We start from the raw sequence: 22,030 nt of genomic DNA, 5'->3' as shown, positions 1-22,030 counted from the left end.
TTGAGGCTATGATTTTTCCATTGGTCATGTATGGATGTGAAAGTTCGACTTGAAGAAAGCTGAGCACTGAAGAATTGATGCTTTTGAACTGTGGTGTTGGAGAAGACTCTTGAGAGTCCCGTGGACAGCAAGGAGATCCAACCAGCCCATTCTGAAGGAGATCAGCTCTGGGTGTTCTTTGGAAGGACTGATGCTACTCCAGTACTTTGGCCACCTCATGTGAAGAGTTGACTCATTGGAAAAGACTCTGATGCTGAGAGAGATTGGGGGCAGGAGGAGAAAGGAACGACAGAGGATGAGATGGCAGGATGCCATCACCAACTCGATGGAAATGAGTTTGAGTGAAGTCCGAGAGTTGGTGATGGACAGGGAGGACTAGCGTGCTGCAATTCATGGGGTCGCAAAGAGTCGGGCATGACTGAGCAACTGAACTGAACTGAACTGATTCATTGTTTTAAAAGTCATTCGAAAATAGAAACACTTATTTTCGAAAAGCTTAAAAACTATGAATCAATTGTGAAATCTTACACCACATGTTCCAAAATAGGGTATTTTGCTGGCAATGATTGGAAAGCACTGGCTTGGAAAATTTACACATAGAATCATTCCAACCATGGAAATGCATGAATTAAAAACACTGTTCTGAATTAATTACAGCATGTGTGCATGTGCGTGTGTGTTTGTTTAGCCTTTCCCATGGGAAATAAACCATGACTGTTGAATTAGAAACACACACAACACACACCTGCTCACCAAAGTGAGGGAAAGCAGCTCAAATCAGAAATAAGAAAATGTAGACTCACTCTAACTCCTCTTTTAATGTCCTTTATGTTTATGCAAATAAATAATGATTTATTAAAGAACTACTGTGTGCTGTACATATTTTGGGGTACTGGGAACAGAGCGGTGAGGGAGATAGACACAGAGCTTGCTCCATGGAGCTGAGTGTCTCCCTTATAACAGCTTGTACATAACCTAGTATAGCTCTTCATAATTTATTCTCATAGAGTCCTAGAAAATGCTACAATCTTTCACATAATAATTACAGACAAATACACATTGAATCAATCCAAAGAACTAAAAAAAAATCTTAATACTGTAGGAATAATTTCACTCTTTAAAATTTAGATGTTAGTTTACATTTAGAAGCGCTGAAAGGAAGATGATTATTTATGCTATTGTGTGATGTGTGCAGTGATCATAGAAAGTTCAATAAGGATACACATGTAAGAATTCAAGGTCCATAAATACTGCCACAGGTGCAATGATATTAACTTGAAGCAAAATCACAGAAAATCATATACATTTGGTTGGGAGGGGATGTGTTATAACACAAGCGGAAAAGGGAGCTCCCGGAACAGGTCCATCTATCTGGGCTTTAAAAAAAAAAAAAAAGCAAGCAAAAACAAAAATTTCAAGGCTTCCCTGGTTGTCCAGTGGTTAAGATTGCACTGCCAAGGCAGAGGGTGCAGGTCTGATCCCTGGTTGGGGAATTAAGATCCCACATGCTGAACTCATGGCCAACAGAGGAAATAAGCAACCAAAAAACCCCATGAGTTTATGGTGAAAACCTGCTCCTTTAAGGTGTGGACTGTAATATTCTATTACCACAATTTATCACAGAATATGAGCATATTGGATCCTGAAGTGGTTATCGATTTCACTGAAACACACACTCTTTGCCAGAAGTAAATATTTTGTGCTTAACCTGTGTAAATGAGGAGTGAGAGATAAAGGCAGAAAAGCTGACCGACTACTGTCCTGCCTGCTCTGGCTCCTTCGCTTCTCCCATTTTTCCTCCCACCATCTCACCCTGCAGCTCCCTTGCCTTCTTTCAGTCCCCAAAGGCATTTTACTCTCATCTACCAAAAGGTCCTTGCAATCATCATGCCCTCCTCCCCTTGCAGAAATGTTCTTTCTATTTTCCCACTATGTTTTTTTCAACAAGGTAACTCCCAACCATCCTTCAGATCTCATATCATGCACTATGTCTACTGGTACCCATTCCTTAACTGCAGTGATTATGCAGAATCTTCATTAAACACAGGCAAAGCACCATGAACTTCTCCATGGCGTTTACAGCAACCTTAATTTTAAACACATAAATGTGATGCTATGTATAAAATTAATTTTATGTACAATTTTATATATAATTTTATCTACATATTAATATAGGCTTCTCCTACTATACAGGGTGTACTATAGTTCAGTCAAATAGTGGGTTCTTATTTAATGTCTATTGAATAAATAAGTGAATAGGAGAGTGTTGGAATAAGTGAATTGCCTTATTATAAATTTTGAGGACAAAATAATTTTGTAGCTTTAATGTTTTTAGAACAATGATGTGATAATTTTTGCAACACTGAGTTACACAACTATATTAATTTGTTTATTGAAGTATAATTGCTTTACAATGCTATCGTAGTTTCTGCTGTAAAGCAAAGTGAATCAGCTCTATGTGTACACTTATTCCCTTTGTGTTAAGCCTCCCCGCACCACCAATCTCACCCCTCTAGGTCATCACAGAGCACTGAGTTGAGCTCCCTGAGCTATATATACAGTTTCCCAGTAGCTATCTATTACAAATAGGCAACTCAGCTGGTAAAGAACCCGCCTGCAATGCAGGAGACCCCAGTTCGATTCCTGGGTTGGGAAGATTCCCTGGAGGAGGGCATACCAACCCACTCCAGTATTCTTGCCTAGAGAATCCCCACAGACAGAGGAGCCTGGTGGGCTATAGTCCATGCAGTTGTAAAGAGTTGGACATGACTGAGCAACTAAGCACAGCATAGCACAGGGTATATAAGTCAATGCTGCTCTCTCAGTTCACCCCATCCTCCCCTTCCCCAGTCCCCACCGTGTCCCAAGTCCATTCACGACATCTGCACCTCTATTCTTGCCTTGCAAATGGATTCATCAGGACCATTTTTCTACATTGCATATACATGCATTAATATAGATATTTGTTTTCCTCTTTCTGACTTACTTCACTCTAACGACGGACTCCAGGTTCACCCATATCACTACAAATGACCCAATTCATTTCTTCTTATGCCTCGATAATATTTCACTGTGTATATGTACCACATTTTTATCCATTCATGTCAGTGGACATTTAGGCTGCTTTCATGTCCTGGCTATTATAAACAGTGCTGCAATGAACACGGGTACACCGTGTGTTAGTCGCTCAGTTGTGTTTGGCTCTTTGCGACCCCATGGACTGTAGCCCACCAGGCTCCTTTGTCCATGGGATTCTCCACCCAAGAATACCGGAGTGGGTTGTCATTTCCTTCTCCATTCTTTCTGAGTTATGGTTTGCTCAGAGTATACGCCCATTAGTGAGACTTCTGGGTCATATGGTAGCTTTATTTTTAGTTTTTTAAGAAATCTCCATACTGTTCTCCATGGTGCCTATATCAATTTATATTCCCACCAACAGTGCAAGAGGGTTCCCCTTTCTCCATATTCTCTCTAGCATTTTCTATTTATAGATTTTTTGAAGTTGGCCATTCTAACTGATGTGTGGTGATATCTCATTGTGGCTTTCCTTGCATTTCTCTATTAGTGATGTTGATCATATTTTCATGTGTTTGTTGACCATCTGTATATTTTCTTTGGAGAAATGTCTATTTGGTTCTTCAGCCCATTTTTTATTGGATTTCTGTTTTTTTGATATTGAGCTGCATTAACTGCTTGTATAAATTTTGGAGCTTTGTCAGCTGTTTCATTTGCAAATATTTTCTAACATTCTGAGGGTTGTCTTTTTGTCTTGTTAATGATTTCCTTCACTGTTCAAAAGCTTTTAAGTTTAATTAGGTCCCCTTTATTTATTTTTGTTTTTATTTTCATTACTCTAGGAGGTGGGTCTAAAAGGATCTTACTGGGATTAATGTAGTTGATATAAATTGACAACTATATTAATTTCTACCAACATCTCATCAGGTATTCAGGAGGAATTTTATAATTTTTGGAAATTACTTAACAGAAGTGATAATATTCTAAAAAACTTTTTTTCAACATGATCTGTTACCACTGCTGAGGATCAATAAAAACAGCTATTGGAGGAATTATGGTAGATTTGCTTTTTATACCCCTATTTTGCCTTTACTTCTCGGTTAATTCCCATGTTTTCTTGGCCCTTCACCTTCTACTTGACCTTATAATAGTTGTTAAGACAGTGAGCTTGGGACTGTGACATATCTCGGTTTGAATGATGATTCTACCAGTATAGTCTACCCCACAACATCTACTACTCCCTCTCTGCATCCTAATAAATGATAGGAATAAATATCCTGCTTCACGAATCTGGTGAATGTCTAATGGGGTAATATATGTAGATTGCCTGGCAAGATTTTGGCAGTAGTTAGAATTCATTGGAAAAGGTCAGTTTTCATTCCAATCCCAAAGAAAGGCAATGCCAAAGAATGCTCAAACTACTGCAAAATTGCACTCATCTCACACGCTAGTAAAGTAATGCTCAAAATTCTCCAAGCCAGGCTTCAGCAATACATGAACCGTGAACTTCCTGATGTTCCAGCTGGTTTTAGAAAAGGCAGAGGAACCAGAGATCAAACTGCCAACATCCACTGGATCATCGAAAAAGCAAGAGAGTTCCAGAAAAACTTCTATTTCTTTTTTATTGACTGCCAAAGCCTTTGACTGTGTGGATCACAATAAACTATGGAAAATTCAGAAAGAGATGGGAATACCAGACCACCTAACCTGCCTCTTGAGAAACCTATATGCAGGTCAGAAAGCAACAGTTAGAACTGGACATGGAACAACAGACTGGTTCCAAATAGGAAAAGGAGTACGTCAAGGCTGTATATTGTCACCCTGCTTATTTAATTTCTATGCAGAGTACATCATGAGAAACGCTGGGCTGGAAGAAGCACAGCTGGAATCAAGATTGCCAGGAGAAATATCAATAACCTCGGATATGCAGATGACACCACCCTTATGGCAAAAAGTGAAGAGGAACTAAAAAGCCTCTCGATGAAAGTGAAAGAGGAGAGTGAAAAAGTTTGCTTAAAGCTCAACATTCAGAAAACGAAGATCATGGCATCCGGTCCCATCACTTCATGGGAAATAGATGGGGAAACAGTGGAAACAGTGTTAGACTTTGTTTTTCTGGGCTCCAAAATCACTGCAGATGATGACTGCAGGCATGAAATTAAAAGACACTTACTCCTTGGAAGGAAAGTTATGACCAACCTAGATAGCATATTGAAAAGCAGAGACATTACTTTGCCAACAAAGATCCGTCTAGTCAAGGCTATGGTTTTTCCTGTGGTCATATATGGATGTGAGAGTTGGGACTGTGAAGAAAGCTAAGTGCCAAAGAATTGATACTTTTGAACTGTGGTGTTGAAGAAGACTCTTGAGAGTCCCTTGGACTGCAAGGAGATCCAACCAGTCCATCTTAAAGGAAATCAGTCCTGGGTGTTCATTGGAAGGACTGATGCTTAAGCTGAAACTCCAATAGTTTGGCCACCTCATGCGAAGTATTGACTCATTGGAAAAGACTCTGATGCTGGGAGGGACTGAGGGCAGGAGGAGAAGGGGACGACAGAGGATGAGATGGCTGCATGGCATCACCTACTCGATAGACATGAGTTTGAGTGGACTCCGGGAGTTGACAGGGAGGCCTGGTGTGCTGCGACTCATGGGGTCACAAAGAGTCGGACACAACTGAGCGACTGAACTGAACTGAACTAAGAATTCAATAAGTAGCAGGGAGGTTTTTTTGTATTGTTATTGTTATATTTGTGTTAATATCTGCTCCTCTCATCTTGATTACAGGTTTGGTTTCTGATTTTCAGTTCCTCTGGGCATACTGTTTCTATGCTCTTTCTGATCACATATGCTCCGGGTAACGCATATTGGCATAATGCAGGCTCAATATAATAGTCTTTGTTTCTTTGCCTCACTACTGTAGCTCTGGGCTTCCTAGGTGACTCAGTGGTAAAGAACCCACCTGCCAAGCAGGAGACATGGGTTCGGATCTCCAGGTTGGGAAGATCCCCTGGAAAAGGAAATGGCAACCTTCTGCAGTTTTCTTGTCTGGGAAATCCCACGGACAGAGGAGCTTGGTGGGCTACAGTCCATGGGCTCTCAAAAGGGCCAGACATGACTTAGCAACTAAACAGCAACAAGCAACAAAAACACTGTAGCTGTATTTTGTGTATCTGTTTGAGCTACCCTGCAACCTTTCTGAAACAGTATGGGTACTTGTCCGAACTACTGACCTACAGCACCTGAAGGCTCATTTTAGCACACCTGCTGATTGTTGGAGTCCCCTATCCAGGACAGGTGAGAGGACAAAAGTGCCGGGGGCCAGCGTGAGAAATTCCGCCCATGGCAAAGGTCATGAGGAAGGAGGCTTGGCATACGCAAAGGCGTGATCAAGCCTCAGGAAACCCCCTGTTCCCGAGCATCTAACCCCAAAACCAGAGTCTGTTTTATGCTCTCACCTACACCTCTGACTTTACGGGGGGCTCTCCCCCATAACCGTTTCTCTCTGAGAAGGAGTAAACGTGCAGCTCCAAGGCAATAAAAATTCTTGGGCGTGACAAGAGTGTTTCAGCTTACGGACTCCTCTGAAGGTTATCTAGCCTACCTGTATAGGTTTGTCTGGCCACATGTGATTGTTTACAGCCTCCCAACCTGAGAGGCATGAGATGTTTTAGACTTACTAAAGGCAAATTATTTTGGGGAGTTGGAAATTATTAGTATAGTGTGTTGGTTAGGAATTATATTGGTGAAGGGTTCTTCATTTGTTGTGTCAATAATTGCTGCTAATTCCCTGCTCTGGGTGGGACAAGGATGTCTCAGGTCAAACCTCTCTGCTGACAGACTAGCTTGTGTGACAGGATTATCCATACTGCTGCCACTAGGCACAAGATTGTTTACTACCTCTCAACTGTAAACAGCACAGAGAGTTTTGGAGTATTTTGAGAGTCTTAATTAGCATAGGACTTTTTCTTCTTGTTGAGTCAATGATTGCCGCCAGGCCTCCATATCCTTAGGCACCTGGGAATATATTAATCAATGTATTTGGAATATAGCAAAGGAAATATAGTAGTTTTTGATGTTAGCAATACTAGACTTTTTGAGTTAATGGATTTTCTCTTTTGTAATAGATCACTGTACTTTGTTATAAATCGCTGTGTCCTTGCTATGTAAAAATGTAACTTTATCATATCTTAAGACTAAATAGATCTTAAGAGGAGCATTAGTGAAAGGATTTTCATTTGTTGGGCTGATGTTTGCTGCTAAATCTCCATGTTCCCTACCCTTATAATGAATATAACTAACATATAGGAGAAATAAGTATTAACCTTTAAGCATATAGGAGAAATAAGTATTAACCTTTAAGATTAATCATGTTAACCTTGGGTTAAATAAATTCCTTTCTTGATTGTAACTCACTACACCCTCACCCTATAGGAATGTAACTTTATTTGGAGGGTGGTGCCTGGTTTAAGAAAAAACACCCTTGGAAGAAATAAGTTTTTTGGTTATCAGAAAGAAAGGATCATAAAATGTCAGCAGGTCTCACTCATGGCCAGAAGATGATGTACCTTTTTTATACACATTTATGTGAAGCACCTGATTTTGATAAAGGTCAGGACTGCTGACCCCCGCGTGACTCTGTATTCATCCCTATGTGTAACAAAAGGTATATAAGCAAACCCCAAAATAAAGAAATCGGATCAGTTTCCGGAAAGACTGATTCCCCCATGTCGCTTCTTTCTTGCTCCCGTTTTTCTGGCTGAATTCCCATCTGGAGCATGGATGCTATTCCACGTAATCCAAGTTATTCAGCCTCCTTTTCTCCACTAATCTTCCTACTACACTATCCGTTTCTAATCTCTCTCTATCTGTGATTAAATATGTATTTTTCCAAAGACGCCGACTCCGTCCCCACCTTCGAATCACCCTGGATCCACCGGGGCTGGACCCCGGCACAAAGGTACCGGACTTCTTTCAGGAGACCCTAGCTGTGAGTAAAATCACGCTGTATCAGACCTTCTTCCTTTGTTTCCAGTCTTCTGTCTGTTTCCTACATGCTTTCATACTGTTCTGATACTGTCTGTAAATCCAAACCTCTAATTCATCAAAACCTTGTTGAGAAAGCAATTATGTTTTGAGAGATCTCTAGGGCCACCAAATCCCATAATCAGAAAACTAGATGAGGATAATGTGCATCTCTAAACAACTGATCATTTGATGAGAGTATTTTGGCATACAGAATAACCAGGCCAGAGAGGAATTTGGGAAGTCAGAGCCTCTTAGGATTTTTGAACCTAGATTTTATATTTCATAAATACATTTAGTCCTGGACCCTTAAACCCAGGCAATATTTCTTAGCCCTGGGGACAAGACATGAACCCTTAATAAGTCATATTTCAGAATAGCTTGAAGTAGAAAAATGATTATTTCCTTTCTTTTAACTTCTTTTTGCTTTGTTAACATTTCCAAAAAGCTCAGTTGAAAGCTAGTGATTACTAATAATGTGGGTCTTGTCTGGTTTTATAATTCTGTTTCAATAACCTATTCCTCAACAGAAGATATATATTTCTTTTTCTCAAACCACACGAATGCTTGTTCCCACCCCACTTCATGGCAGCAGGCACACTTGTTTGAAGAATGCTGTACCAGAGGCTGATCCCCTTGAAAACAATAGCATGTTGACCCTTTCATAACCCTGGCAGGCTGCTGCCTACTGTTCTATTATCATGGGCATTCATTTCAGACAATCAACACACTGCCTTTTTCAGAGTAGAGAGTATCATTTCTTAGAAATAAAAGTAGGAAGTCGATATCAACTAGCGGGAAATTGAAGCATGGGAAAAATTAAGAGAAAATCACATTATGTCTTCATTTTTAATACAATGAAAGAACCAATCATGGGAAATAACCTTTTGGGGTCAACTAGGAAAAGATCACTGCAGATGGTGACTGCAGCCATGAAATTAAAAGATGCTTACTCCCTGGAAGAAAAGTTATGACCAACCTAGATAGCACATTGAAAAGCAGAGACATTACTTTGCCAACAAAGGTCTATCTAGTCAAGGCTATGGTTTTTCTCGTGGTCATGTATGGATGTGAGAGTTGGACTGTGGAGAAAGCTGAGTGCTGAAGATTTGATGCTTTTGAACTGTGGTGTTGAAGACTCTTGAGAGTCCCTTGGACTTCAAGGAGTTCCAACCAGTCCATTCTAAAGGAGATCAGTCCTGGGATTTCTTTGGAAGGAATGATGCTAAAGCTGAAACTCCAGTACTTTGGCCACCTCATGCGAAGAGTTGACTCATTGGAGAAGACTCTGATGCTGGGCGGGATTAGGGGCAGGAGGAAAAGGGGAAGACAGAGGATGAGATGGTTGGATGGCATCACCGACTCGATGGACATGAGTTTGAGTGAACTCCGGGAGTTGGTGATGGACAGGGAGGCCTGGCGTGCTGTGATCCATGGGGTCGCAAAGAGTGGACACAACTGAGTGACTGAACTGAACTGAGGAAAAAGATAGCTATGTAAAAATACTAAATCAGATTATTAATCTCTAGAAATGATGACATATGGACACAGATGTATATCACCTGGTTTATCTGCAGATGCTCATTTTAGGTGTTTTATATGTATCCAGCTTCTTTTCTTAACCAATTTAATCTGCTTTATGAAAAATCCCTAAGTACAGTGGAACAGTTATTATGATAACTACAGAAGGACAAATATCACACAAAAAAGTCTCCTAGATTTAGATTAAAAATAAGATCTGCCCTAATTTGTCACAGTTTCATGTGAATCATACACTTATAAACATGAAAACTGATAATTATATGTAAATAGGTAAATAATACATACATACTTAAACCTGTGTGTGTGAGTGTGTGTGTGTGTGTGTGTGTGTGTGTGTGTGTGTTCAGTCACTAAGTCATATCTGACTCTTTGCAATCCCATAGACCATAGCCCACCAGCCTCCTTAGTCCATGGGATTCTCCAGGCAAGAATACTCGAGTGATTTGCCATTTCCTCCTCCAGGGAATCTTTCCAACTCAGGGATAGAACCTGAGTCTCCGTCACTGGCAGGCATATTCCTTACCACTGCACCACCTGGGAAGTCCCACGTGTACCTATATTTATATCTATATCAATATCTATTTATATAGAGATCTCTACACAGATGCTAGCAGACACTCACAAACCGTATAATATGATCAACCAGACAGATGTTGGGCTAAACTCCTAGTCATGTGTTCATACACTTTTCTTATGCTAGAAAGGCAATAATTTTATTGATAATGTAGAAGACATGAAGTTAATTGTCTTCGTCTGCCATTCACCTGGAAAAGAGTGATCACTGAGGATATACGAAAGATGGAGATAGAAAAGAAAATGACCTTTATGTACTTTTGTTTCAAGGGTCCCAGAAAATTTTACTTGCAAAACTGCCTGTGGTTTTAGAGAGAAATTCCAAACTCCTAACTTAGATACAAGGTCCTTCATGATCTAGCACCTGGTTTCTCTCTAGCCATTTTGGCAACTGTGGACCATTTGTTCTAAGCATAACCCACAATCTTCAAAACTTGAAATGCTATTTCATTCTCCTCCCATATGTTTTTATGCACGGGATGCTCATTCTCCAATTTTTTACATAACTGACTTGGAACTGTAATTCAAAATTAATCTCCCGGTTTTAATATCCCTCATGTGCCCATCTCTTGTGTTTTCTGGTATCTTTCTCCCTTACTAGAAGGACAGTTCCTAGAGTTCCTGGGGCTTGGTCTGCAATGACCTTGTAATTCTGTTCTCAGACTTGGCCCAGCCCATTGAAAAGGCCCAGTAGGAGTTTGTGGAGTGAAAGAGTAAATGAGTTATTGACACTGAACTTCTGTCCTACTAGTTAGCAGTGCTCTTTAACATGGATGTATCCAAGGGATACATGCTGACCAAGGGACTCTCAAGAGCCTTCTCTAACACCACAGTTCAAAGCATCAATTCTTCAGTGCTGTTTTCCTTATAGTCCAACTCTCACATCCATTCATGACCACTGGAAAAAATATAGCTTTGACTAGATGGACCTTAGTTGGCAAAGTAATGTCTCTGCTTTTTAATATGCTATCTAGGTTGATCATAACTTTTCTTACAAGGAGCAAGCTTCTTTTAATTTCATGGCTACAATCACCATCTGCAGTGATTTTGGAGCCCCCCAAATAAAATCTGTCCCTGTTTCCACTGTTTCCCCATCTATTTCCCATGAAGTGATGGGACCAGATGCCATGATCTTAGTTTTCTGAATGTTGAGCTTTAAGCCAACTTTTTCACTCTCCTCTTTCACTTTCATCGAGAGGCTTTTTAGTCCCTCTTCACTTTCTGCCATAAGGGTGATGTCATCTGCATATCTGAGGTTGTTGATATTTCTTCCGGCAATCTTGATTCCAGCTTGTGCTTCATCCAGTCCAGCATTTCACATGATGTATTCTGCATAGAAGTTAAATAAGCGGGGTGACAATATACAGCCTTGACATACTCCTTTTCCTATTTGGAACCAGTCTGTTGTTCCATGTCCAGTTCTAACTGTTGCTTCCCGACCTGCATATAGGTTTCTCAGAAGGCAGATCAGGTGGCGTGGTATTCCCACCTCTTGAAGAATTTTCCAGTTTGTTGTGATCCACACAATCAAAGGTTTTGGCATCGTCAATAAGCAGAAGTAGACGTTTTTCTGGAACTCTCTCTCTTTTTTCTATGATCCAATGCATGTTGGCAATAGTCTGACCTCAGGTCAAATAACAGGGAGGGAACACAGCCCTGCCCATCAATAGAAAATTGGATTAAAGATTTACTGAGCATGGCCCCGCCCATCAGAACAAGACCTGGTTTCCCCCTCAGTCAGTCTGTCCCATCAGGAAGCTTCCACAAGCCTCTTATCTTTCTCCATGAGAAGGCATACAGATGGAAAACCACAATCACAGAAAACTAACCAATCTGATCACATGGACCACAGCTTTGTCTAACTCAATGAAACTATGAGCCATGCCGTGTAGGGCTACCCAAAATGGACGGGTCATGGTGGAGAGTTCTGACAAAAAGGGGTCTCCTAGAGGAGGGAATGGCAAACCACTTCAATATTCTGGCCTTGAGAACCCCATGAACAGTATGAAAAGGCAAAAAGATAAGATGCTGAAAGTCAGTAGTAGCTGGAATAAAATGTACAATAGCTCAAATGGAAGTAACAATAACCCTATACAATAGCCTCTAATGAATTGTGTATGGTAAAACTCTAATATTCTATAATTTGCTCCAACAAATCTCATATTTCTGACCAAACTAAAATCTAACTTCCAAATTTCTAACTAGAAATGAAAATTTAAAAATTTCCTAGAGGGAACAGGTTTGATTATATACTCTTAGGCTCTGGAAAAAAAGACAGTTCAAAAGTGGAAAAGTGAAATGTTGTCTCTATGCTCCTAAATCTCAATCAAGAAGAAAAGGGAAACTGCTTTAAAGTAGCACACGTGTTTGTTAAAGACCCTTTCAAAGAGCTCAGATGTCAAGAGTTCATGTTAGGCATAACAGGAAAACAGGAACCACATGATTCAAGGGTGAGTACAGATTGCTAGGGCCTTCCCTGGTGGCTCAGATGGTAAAGCGTCTGTCTACAATGCGGGAGACCTGGGTTCGATCCCTGGGTTGGGAAGATCCCCTGGAGAAGGAAATGGCAATCCACTCCAGGACAGTTGCCTGGAAAATCCCATGGACAGAGGAGCCTGGTAGGCTACAGCCCATGGGACTGCAAAGAGTCGGACACGACTGAGGACTTCACTTCACTTCACTTCACGGATTGCTAGAGGCCCACGGGTGCCAGAAAGACCAAGAGAACGTCCAGCCACTAGAGGCTGTGGAAACTGAGTCAGACAGCCAAGAGCATCGTTCTGTGCTTCAGACTGTGGGGCACCATTGCCTCAGAAGAATGCAGCGATGGTGCGATGAACATGGGTCCCTCAATGGCCAGTTAGCCTTTCTCTCGTTTTTGTTAGGGAACTGAAATCCAATATGGGTTCAGATATTATACGTGGATCCTGTCTCTCGACACACTCAGACACATCTCCACTGCCCACAGGGAGTTTTGACTCCCAGCTTAACTGGGTTAAATTAGAAATTGCAGAACTGCCAGAATCTTAGAGAAATCACACCAAATAATAAGATATACCAGAATGTTGTGTGTGTGCCCAGTCATGTCTGACTCTTTGAGACCCCATGGACTGTAACCCACCAGGCTCCTCTGTCCATGGGACTCTCCAGGTAAGAACACTGGAGTGGGCTGTCATTTCCTCCTCCAGGGATCTTCCTAATCCAGGGATCGAACTCACGTCTCCTGCATCTCCTGCATTGGCAGGTGGATTCTTTACCACTGTGCCACCTGGAAAGCCCATCAGAAGTCTGGTGAAGGGCAAATTGCTATCTAGTTTTCAACAAAATGTGGATTTTACAAACCCAAGCACTAAGTTTGATGATGCTTATAATAGTCTAAAATTGATTATTAAAGGAATGCCCTGTGATATCCTAAGATAAAATAATTATTACAAATATTTAGCATGGTTTGCCTGAGAAAAAAATGTGAAAATAAGGCTCATATTCGTTTTGTCAGAAAAAAATGAGGCCCTGAGATAATAGAAATTTAGTTGACACAGTTTAGATTTTAAAAAGGAATCTGACACAATTATCTGGACAAGGTGGAGAAAAATGTGTTTAGGCAAATCATTAGACAAGTTAAACCACTGCACTTGAAGAGTACAAATTCATGGATCAATATCATACTCTAGGGAATTTTCTGGTAATGATGGTAACTTTTTAGGTAACTTCACAAAACTCAGTGAAGTAACTGAAAATAGCTGTACGGCTTGCAGATAACATGACATGAAAGGATCCAGAGCACCCAGATTTTGGTAAATTATAGAGATTGTCTATATCTGAAGGTAACTTCAGTGATAATTGTGAGATCCTATTCTTGGATTAAAAAAGCAAGAAGACAACTACAGAAGGGGAAAGATGAGATGTGTTGTCAGCATCATAAGCCTTAGGAATTTGTGACCATGTATGCTAAGTTGCTTCAGTCATGTCCAACTCTTTGCAATGCTATGGGCTGCATCCTGCCAGGCTCCTTTGTCCATGGGATGCTCCAGGCAAGAATACTGGAGTGAGTTGCCATGCCTTCCTCCAGGGGATCTTCCCAACCCGGGGATCTTCCCAACCCTGGGATCAAGCCTGCATCTCTTAGGTCTCTTGCCTTTGCAGGCAGGTTCTTTACCACTAGCGCTAAATGGAAAGCCCCTTAGGGATTTGAGTCAACAGTGAATGAATCACCAGTGAGATGTTATGGAGACAAATGTGAAGGTCCCAGTCCAGTAAGTGGGAAGGGACAGTCCTACTCAACTTTATTTACTCAGACCATATCTAGAATAAAGTACTATGGGTTCTGCATTTCAGGAAGAATTTAAATTTGTAGGACAGGGTCCTGGCCTGGTGGTCCAGCGGTTAAGAATCTGCCTGCCACCGTGGGGGACACGGGTTCAATCCCTGGTCTGGGACGATTCTACATGTTGGGGGACAACTCAGCTGATGTACCACAAATACTGTAGCCCGCATACTCTGGGGCCTGCACACTGCAACATGAGAAGCCACGGCAATGAGAAGCTCCCACACTGCAACTAGAGAGTAGCCCCGACTCACTCACTGCATCCAGAGAAAGCCCATGCAACGGTGAAGATCCTGCACAACCAAACATGAATAAATAAGTAATTTTTAAAAACTGTAGGACAGGCAACCAGGATTGAACCAAGATAGAACTCAACAGCGTATCTTGTAAGGAATGCTTGATGAAACAGAACATATGGCATGGAGAAAACTCATCTCTGATGGCAGGGCAGGGTACCTTTGGCCTCACTTACATGAAAACTTTTCATATCAATGAGATGTTAGACCATTCTTTACAGCCCTCCAAGCTTCAAATTAAGACACATTGGTGGAAACTTAAAGAAATCCCTTGATTTTATCAAGAAGATCTTAAGTGATAGGCTTAATTTCCTTGGAAGTACATGGCAGACTTCCAAATATTGTGGAGTAAGAACTGAAAACAGAAATGTTGAATCTCAGGAATCAATGTCCTTTTTCCACTTTGAGCTTAGATGATTCAAGGATTTGAGGAAACAGATCTGCATTCCCATCCTATATCTTACTCTAAGTCACAGCTTAAAAGTAGAAAAGAAAGAAAAAAAAAGAGAGAGAGAGAGAGAGAGATATTAGAGGACAGACCAGCAATGCAAACATAACCTTTAGGTAAGGGGGTTAGAAGTCTCACAGTGTTCAGAAATATTAATATTGCCAGTCAGATCCTTCTGAAAGAAACCACGCCTTGCAATTTCACCTTCCAGAAAGACATCAGAAGGGACAATTTGAGTTTCATGTCTATAAATAGCCATTTCTTTCACATAGGACTTTTTTCATATTACATCATCTCAGAGTATCTTTGAAATAGAGATGATAAGCCACAGCCACAGCTATTTAACCAACTGGAATTCCTGAAATTCACGTTCTATGGAGATCACCACCACTGACTTGAGGAATTGTTACCTAACCAGTAGAAACTATCCTTTTGAAATAATCACTTAGAGGATGGAGCAGTCTTGACAAGGGGCTAAGAGCGATGAGATGATGATTTCATGCAGAATAACTTCTGTGATTGTTTTGGCTCAGAATAATTTGTTTTACATTGTGTCTTAATGACACTTTCTAGTATTCTCAAGCTGAAATATCAAGGTGATTCTTAAAGCAGAACAAGAAAGCTCAAGGCTGAACCAAAAGCAAATGCATTATGGAAAAAGCAGCTCTCAAATGCAACCACCCTGATAGCCACAATTTTATAAAATACACACCCAGCTGGAAAACACAAAGATGGGAGATTTGGCTTGGTGAACAAATAGGAAAAGGATATGGCTTAGCAAGTGGCTGATTATATTGGTTGGCTGAATTTAACTTTACATCTGGATGGTTTGGCATAGTTCAGCTAGCTAGCAAAAACATATACATTATTTGGCTTCTCATTTTTTCAGTTACTTGCCTAAGCAAACAAAAAAGTTGATGGCAACTATGTTTAAATTTTTATTAAATTGTGTGATACACATAGCTACCATGAATTGGACAGTGACTTATATTTAACTTAATGATGATAGCAGTAGTAACTTTCCACTGTCTGTTGAAAATCAATGCCTTTACTGAATTCAGCAAAAACCCAAACTAACTTGTTAGCTGATGGAATGTTTCCAAATGTGTTAAAGTGTGCATCAAAAGTATATAAGCTTGCCTATTGCTCTTTCTGCTTGTGACAAACACGGCAAATTTAGATTCTGTGGCAGACAGGAATTTTTTTTTAACACGTCATAATTAATTTCTGTCTGAGGCTGGCATGCTGCTTCTGATTTGAGGACAATATTTCTGATACCTTCTAATGACTGAAGTAGTTACTCTTTCAATAATGATAATACACGTGAGCTGCCATATTCTCTCTTTTCCCCCATCTCCTTCGAAATTGAATGGCTATAATAGAGTTAACAGGTCCACATATGGCCAGGATTCACAAAAGGGTAGAAATGATTCGCAAATAAAGCCAAAATAATCTATGATTTGATATCTCTCCTCTCTGACAACACAGGTCTGTGTCCATGCTTCCATCCACACTCAAATCATGCCTCCATTATTGCAAGAAGCTAAATAAGACCTACACTGATTTATACAGTTTCAACAAACTTCCTTTATCTTGCCCAATTACTTTATTTGATGGCCCTTTTATCTTAGAAGCTTTTCCTGGAAACAGTGGCAGATGGTTTCTTGGATTGGTTGCCTCATCCCAAATATCCAACTTTATACTTCTGTTACAGACGAGCAACACTCAACTCTGCATAAATACATTTGACTCATTCTCAGGCTCAACGTTTTATTATTTCTGGGTGACCTGTTACAGGATGCTCTAAACATCTAGTCAATTCCTGTATTTTCTACGTGCTTTTCCTTAGCAAACACAACAGTCTGATCTGCCAAAATCATGTAATGCATTACAAAGCCAATTATAAATAACCTTGATAAATCCTTCATTTTGAATTACCCAGGCCACTGTTTGCTTCCCAAAGTGACTATTCAAAAAATTACATATCTTTTGGTTTTGGTTGATGGTCCAGAGAGGACATAACCAGAAATGTAATTTAGTTTACCTCCCTATTTCTGTTTATTGTAGGAGGTGATTTTTGTAAGGGCATTGAGAATGAAAAATAGAATATTTACTGCAAAAGGCGCTTATGTTCCTTTTGCTTAGGAACATAGAGTGAAGTTAGAACTGGTAAAATACAGCAAAGCCAAAAAAGGATTACAGTGCTAGATGTGGGTCAGTGTACTTCAAATCTTGATAGCTTACTGAAATTTTAAAAGTTTTTGTCCCCATTTTTGGGAGGTCAACTTACAATGGTTAATTTCAGAAGACAGATCTTGTATTCAGTGTATAGCAGAGAAGGACTTAGATTTTAAAATATATGTATTTTGAGACTTCCTTAGTGGTCCAGTGGTTAAGAATCTGCCTTGCAACACAGGGGTTGCAGGTTCAATCCCTGCTGGGAAAATTAAGATTCCACATGCCTCGGAGAAGCTAAGCCCACATACTCCAACAAAACAGTCTGTGAACTGCAAGGAAGATCCTATGTTTTGCAGCTAAGGCCTGCCACAGCCAAATAAATAAACATGTAAATAAACATTTAAAAAATGAAAATTAAAAAAAATATATATTTAATCATGATGTTGATGAAGGTCCATCTAGTCAAAGCTATGGTCTTCCCAGGAGTCATGTATGGATGTGAGAGTTGGACTCTTACATAAAGAAAGCTGAGTGCTGAAGAACTGATGCTATTCCTCCCTCCTGGATTTTTCCATCTGCCCTTTCTGGTGAATTATCTCATGTTTCCATTTTTGAAGCTCCAAACATTTACATACTGTTCTGCCAAGTTACTTTCACAGGTTGATGGATCTCTGCTACTCTTGAAAGATTCAATGCTCATAACTAGCTTTGTGCTGGAGATGACTCTTGAGAGTCCCTTGGACTGCAAGGAGATCAAACCAGTCCATCCTAAAGGAAATCAGTCCTAAATATTCATTGAAAGGACTGATGCAGAAGCTGAAACTCCAATACTTTGGCTACCTGATGTGAAGAAATGACTCATTGGAAAAGACTCTGATGCTGGGAAAGATTGAAGGCAGGAGGAGAAGGAGATTGCAGAGGGTGAGATGGTTGGATGGCATCTCCAACTCAATGGACATGAGTTTGAGCAAGTTCTGGGAGGTGGTGAAGGACAGGGAAGCCTGGCATGCTGTAGTCCATGGGGTCACAAAGAGTCAGATGCGACTGAGTGACTGAACTGAGCTGATTTAAGCATGACAAGAGTCTATTCCAAAGTAAAGTTTCATTCCTTCCTATCATTATAATCTGCCTTCCCAGGGAGCACTAGTGGTAAAGAATCCACCTGCCAATGCAGGAGACATAAAGAGTCGTGGGCTTGATCCCTGGGTAGGGTAGATCCCCTGGAGGAGGGCACAACAATCCACTCCAGTATTCTTGCCTGGAGAATCCCATAGACAGAGGAGCCTGGTGGGCTACAGTCCATGGGGTCACAAAGTGCCAGACATGACTGAAGGGACACATATCAGTATAATTAAGAAAAAAAGGACAAAGATTAGGTAGTGATACTTCAAATGTGATAGACAAGTCAACATCAACTTTTTATATCATTGTCATATTAAAGACTTTATCTTTCCCATGTACATTACTACCTTGTGGGCATCTTAACGTTTTGGCATTAAACACAGCAAGGATGCTAATAATTTTTCACCTTCTATGATGGACTCTCTCCGTTTCATGCTCAATTTAAGATCTACATGGATTTCTTGGATGACCCTTAGGCTAAAGAGCACATATTTTAGATAATGGTTAATGTTACAATAGCGCAGGGCAGAGGTACAGCAAGAGAAATTTAAGAGAATGTTTCATATATTTCTTTTTTTTAATTTAAATTTTATTTTTTTACTTTACAATACTGTATTGGTTTTGCCATACATTGACATGAATCTGCCACAGGTGTACATGAATTCCCAACCCTGACCCCCCCTCCCACCACCCTCCCCATATCATCTCTCTGGGTCATTCCAGTGTACCAGCCCCAAGCATCCTGTATCCTGTATCGAACCTAGACTAGTGATTTGTTTCTTGTTTCATTTATTTCTGACCTACATTTCAATTTTGTGTTTACTTCTCTCTCTTCTCATTGGTATCACTGGTTTTTAAACTTCCTTGCTTCATGGATGGTGTATACATGGTGGTGGTAGTTTAGTAGCTAAGTTGTGTCCAACTCTTTGCAACCTCATGGACTGTAGCCCCTTAGGTCCCTCCACCCATGGGATTCTCCAGGCAAGAATACTGGAGTGCGTAGCCATTCACTTCTCCAGGGGATCTTCTCAGCCCAGGGATTGAACCAGCATCTCCAGCTCAACAGGGGATTATCACTGAGCCAGCATGGTAAGGCTCAATAAATGCCCACAGAATATAAGAATAAATCCCTGAAAAGTTTTTTCTGAGTATACTCACCTTGTCAAAGCATCCCATTTAAAGAATTTGTTGGATTGGCTCATGGGAGGGGAAACTGCAGCTCTCTAGGGGTCCTCAGTTCAGTTCAGTTCAGTCGCTCAGTCGTGTCCGACTCTTTGTGACCCCTCTTTGCACGCCAGGCCTCCCTGTCCATCACCAACTCCCAGAGTTCGCTCAGAGTCAAGTCCATCAAGTCGGTGATGCCATCCAGCCATCTCATCCTCTATCGTCCCCTTCTCCTCCTGCCCCCAATCCCTCCCAGCATCAAAGTCTTTTCCAATGAGTCAACTCTTCGCATGAAGTGGCCAAAGTACTGGAGATTCAGCTTTAGCATCATTCCTTCCAAAGAAATCCCAGGGCTGATCTCCTTCAGAATGGACTGGTTGGATCTCCTTGCAGTCCAAGGGACCCTCAAGAGTCTTCTCCAACACCACAGTTCAAAAGCATCAATTCTTCGGCGCTCAGCCTTCTTCACAGTCCAACTCTCACATCCATACATGACTACTGGAACAACCATAGCCTTGACTAGACAGACCTTATATTGCGGCTCAAAATAGTGATAGACACTCAGAACCTGACTCAGGACTCCTGAGACCAATCTAATCCTGCTCATTGGAACTTGACCTTTTCAGGACGTAATTATTTCGGCTTTGTTTTGGTTTTTAATTCCATTTTCTCAAAAGTGTAGATCAGTAGTATCTGATCCACAGTGAAAATCAATCGGACATTTTTAAAACTATGAAACATTTAACAGATGTTTATTTTACTGGTGTTTGATGCTTACATAACATCAAACATTACAAACATAAAACATTGTCTATTTGTGTCAGTACTTTGAAATTTGTTGAAAGCAAAGGTTTTTTTTTTTTTCCATGAAAAACACTAGGCAGTTTTCTTATATATAAGAGATGTAGCCCTGCTGCTTTAAAGAATTTCTTTCTTTTTAATATTTATTTTCTGATTCTTTATTATCTTGAAACATTTAATAGAATGGATAATGTTAGTGATTGATAAACACATGCCATTTAAGATCCCTCAAATGCACTGAGGAATTGACGCTTTCAAATTGTGGTGCTGTAGAAGGAAACGGCAACCCACTCCAGTGTTCTTGCCTGGAGAATCCCAGGGACGGCAGAGTCTGGTGGGCTTCCATCTATGGGGTCGCACAGAGTCAGACATGACTGAAGCGACTTAGCAGCAGCAGCAGAAGACTCTTGAGAGTCCCTTGAACTGCAAGGAGATCAAACCAGTCAATCAAAAAGGAAATAAACCCTGAATACTCATTAGAAGGACTGATGTCGAAGCTGAAGCTCCAATACTTTGGCCACCTGATGCTAAGAGCCAACTCATTGGAAAAGACCCTGATGCTGGGAAACACCGAAGGCAGGAGGAGAAGGGGATGCCAGAGGATGAGACGGTTGGATGGCATCACTACTCAATGGACATGAGCTTTGCCAAACTCTGGGAGATAGCGAGGGACAGGGAGGCCTGGTATGCTGCACTCCTTGGGGTCACACTTAGCGACTAAACAACAACAAGATGCCAATATGCATTTTACATTTCTATTTTTAAAAGAATTTCTTATTTTAGAATTCTGGTTCCTTCTGAAAGCTTTAGAGGACAGCTGGGCAAGAGAAAGCTTCATTTCTGTAGGAGGAGAAAGTCCCAAGAGAAGAAAGATGGATTTTAATTTAGCAGGAATAGATCTACAAATTAATTCCTTTGTCAGAGTTAGGAAGGGTGACTAACTAAGGGAGAGAATTTGGAATCAGCTCCTCTTCCTTTAGAGGAAGCTCCACTCTGCTGCTGGTTTAAATTTACAGGCTCACTCCTTCTAGAGAGAGGATTCTTCCTTTTGACTGATCCAGTCCCCATAGACTCCTGGTTGTAGGGCCGGACACTGGTCCTGTCACGTCCAAGTTTTCACTCCGTGATAGTCAGTGCACTGGGGATAGAGCCCACACAGACGAATGTCATTTTTTGACAGGAGAGTGACAGTAGGCATTGAGTTCACTCTCATTATGCTGTTTTGAAAGGCACAACGACTCAGGAGTAAATACTAGTGATTCATTGGTCTTAATTTGATGTTTGCTTTAATAGCTATCTCTGTCACTCCATTTTTTCCTTTGGCTTAATTGTGTTTTATTTCCTATAACTATGATTTATTTTTTTAAATGTGGAGGATTTTGAGCTTAATTTACCTCTGAATATAATATATCCTTGCAGTTCTCAGACAGTTTAGCCAATGCTACCAAATATCTGATACCACCTATTACCTTAGAAGCACTAAAATTGGAAGGTCAAAATTAAACATTGACCAGGGGTCTGCAGAGGGTGGTAAGGATATAT

At 40.6% G+C, this 22,030-nt stretch overlaps 1 protein-coding gene across 1 annotated transcript in view; it reads right to left on the bottom strand.

The window, feature by feature from the left end:
- Positions 1-22,030, bottom strand: part of GRIK1 (glutamate ionotropic receptor kainate type subunit 1) — a 450,348-nt gene that overhangs the window by 308,645 nt on the left and 119,673 nt on the right. The window lies entirely within an intron of this gene.

Source organism: Ovis canadensis, chromosome 1 (assembly GCF_042477335.2).
Source record: "Ovis canadensis isolate MfBH-ARS-UI-01 breed Bighorn chromosome 1, ARS-UI_OviCan_v2, whole genome shotgun sequence".
Taxonomy (NCBI): Eukaryota; Metazoa; Chordata; class Mammalia; order Artiodactyla; family Bovidae; genus Ovis; species Ovis canadensis.
Note: the sequence above shows the minus strand (reverse complement) of the source record. Positions and strands in the feature narration are given on the sequence as shown.